Source organism: Prosopis cineraria, unplaced genomic scaffold, assembly GCF_029017545.1.
Source record: "Prosopis cineraria cultivar Desert tree isolate PC_DT_omini unplaced genomic scaffold, ASM2901754v1 PC3, whole genome shotgun sequence".
Lineage (NCBI taxonomy): Eukaryota > Viridiplantae > Streptophyta > Magnoliopsida > Fabales > Fabaceae > Prosopis > Prosopis cineraria.
This window is the reverse complement of record NW_026555334.1, coordinates 18,423,975-18,426,851: the sequence shown is the minus strand read 5'-3', so window position 1 is coordinate 18,426,851 and position 2,877 is coordinate 18,423,975. Positions and strand designations below refer to the sequence as shown.

Sequence of the window (2,877 nt, the reverse complement as noted above, 5' to 3'; positions counted from 1 at the left end):
CCAAGTAAGTTTCATGATTCCAAAAGTGATTCTACCATGATTTCAATCCTGTAACATCCTGATTTTTATATAATAAAGAAATTGTGGAATTTAGGTTTTGAGGGAAAAAAATGATAATAATAGGAATTTATATTATTTGAGGTTATTTAGAAATAATATTATGATTAGGTATTTAATTATGAATTTAAAAATTTAAATTTAAAACCACATAAGCAATATTTAGTTAAGATATAATACATAAATAATTTTTTTTATGTGTGTGTTTAAAAAAAGAGAAGGTAGAAGGAACAAAAAAAGGGGGGTGGAAGGTTGTTGTTTCTAAGTCCCACATTGGTTAGATGAGGAAAGAAAAGAGGTGCCTTCATGTATAAAAAGGAGGGGGTGTGTGCATTAGGAAGCATGAGAGGTTAAGATGCAATTTAGAGAAAATTGTAACTTTTGGCCCAAAGGTTTGAATAATTAAATTCGAACCTATAGTTTTTTTTAATATAATTTTGGGACTCACAATCCCATTTTTATATTATTTTTCTCTCTTCCTCTCACGTTGCTCGGCGTTTTCTCGTAAGGGGAGATTATTTTCTTTTCCTTCAGGTATGTTCTAACTTTCCTGTTTAGATTAGCATTTAAAAATTTATTTAATTACAAAATTAATTTTATAGTTATTTTCTAAATAATATTAGCTTTCTAGTGATATGATTATTTTGTAGGATAGAGTAAATATTTTGATTAGGATTTTTCTATAAGATAGTTAATCTGATGATATGATGGATTAAAAATATAGGTTAAAACTCTTAGGGATATAATAAATATTATAGAATATTTTTTTGAGGTTGAAACTCATGTTTAAGAATTTTTGAGTTAAAATCTAGATCTATATGGTTGAATTTATGTGGAATATAATATGCAGGGATAAACCTATGATTATTAAATATTTATTTAAGTATGAATAGGTATTTTTGAGGTTCTAGAAAGGTGATTTGAGGCTTCAGGATAATTTTAAAATTTAATTTATTTTTGGATGAATTTTTAGAATATAGAAGGATGAAATTGTGATATTAGAAGTGATTTGAGGATAAAAAAAATAGTTTATTAGGGTACGAGAATTTTAGAAAAGAATTTGGAAAGTTAAATGAGGCATAAATCTTAAATTAGTGTTAATATGAATTATAGATCTAAGACTTTCTAACTATTTAAATTAGAGTTATTTATTTTAATATAAAATTAATATATAGTATTGTGAAATAATTATGTAGATTATATTGACAAAGATAGTGGTGAAAAAGGAGTTGTGAAGGGGAACTTGTTATTCAAGACACAAGGTAACCATTATTAATGTGTTGTGATGGGTGTGTTTGTGAATGGTTATGTGTTGTTTTGTTGTTTGGAAAAATTATGAATTATTGAAAATAAATACTATATATACTTATTTGAAATTATTGCCAAGTGGGTTAAAAATTTATTTTTGTTTATCATGATGAGATATTATTGTTCAAATATATTCCTGTTTGGATATTTGAATGATGCATGACTTGTCAGGGTATTTTAATGTATGGTGTTAATGGGAATTTCTGTTCGGTTAATTATTATCACGTGGTAAGCCCTCATTGGACCCAATGAGTGGCGTGTCGCTTGGTCCAACTCATCTTTGGCCGGGTGATTTGGCGTCCGAGCATGGTGAAAGGAGGATATAAGGTGCAGTCATGCAATTAAATACTTGTTCGGTTTGTTTGAAAATATTGTTTGGTTAAATGTTTTGTGTGCCCACTTAGCAATCGCATGATTAGTTACATCCGCATGCATCATTACATATTAATTTTTGGTTACTGGGACTTTTAAGTCTCATTCCCCGTGGTTAATATTTTTACAGGAGCGAGTCCGGCCGAGAAAGCACCAGAGGTGTAATTATGGTGTATGGTAAATCATCTTTTACGTTGCCTCTTAATTCGGATTATACAATGTATCTTGTGCCAACTTAGGACATATCTTCTTTGTGAAGCATGTAAACTTTAATCCTTTTTATTAAAAGTATTTATTTGACCAAGAGGATTATGTTTGTCCCTCTTGATTCATGACCTGATTTAAATATCATGTCATGAGGATCCTGTCTGTCCCTCATGGTTCTAATTGCCTTTTTGGATATTTTAAGACTTGTGTTATGTCTTGGACGTATCATAGTAAGAAAATTTTCTACCATGATAATGGTTTTAATAATTTGCTGTGGTATGTTGTCTTGGATGTACTATGATAGAAATTTTTCTATCATGATAAGGGTTCAATGAAAAAAAAAGAAAGTAAAAAAAATATTTGTTGAATTAATAATTTGCGAAAAATCGATTTGTAAATTTGAGGGTGTTACAAATCCCATGTTAGGGGATTTTAATAGTCATAAATTTATTTTATAAGAAACTACATTCTAAACCTAGTGTTAGGCAATCTAAGATAACTTTTTTCTAAATGAGTTTTTAAGATTTTGCAAGTAACCCTACCATGATTTCCAGCCAATGTTAGGGGATTTCAATAACTGTACACTTGATAATTCACACAACTCTCGATGTTAAATACTTTATAAATATAAATTACATTAGCCATATTTCAAAACGTAAACAAAACACTTAAGAAAAACCAAAAAAATATCACAAACCAAAACCAAAATAGTGTCAACTTTAATGTCAAAGTTCAAATAGACCTGTAGATTTTGACTATAAATGCAAGTCAACAAAACCAAAACCAAAGATACTTGTGAATTCAACCAAGAAGGCCGATGCAGTTTGAGCACCAAATACGTACTAATTTCAAATTAACAACCAAGAATATTGATCAAAGAGCAGTAAAATCAATCTTAACCTATAACAAGAACAGGGGAAAAATAAAATGATA

At 28.9% G+C, this 2,877-nt stretch overlaps 1 long non-coding RNA gene across 1 annotated transcript; it reads left to right on the top strand.

Annotated features, from left to right (window-relative positions):
- Positions 1-296: 296 nt before the first annotated feature.
- On the top strand, positions 297-2,096 carry LOC129304866 (uncharacterized). The gene is made up of 3 exons (XR_008591806.1): positions 297-591; positions 1,254-1,319; positions 1,868-2,096. It is a non-coding gene; the product is annotated as an uncharacterized LOC129304866 (long non-coding RNA).
- Positions 2,097-2,877: the final 781 nt, after the last annotated feature.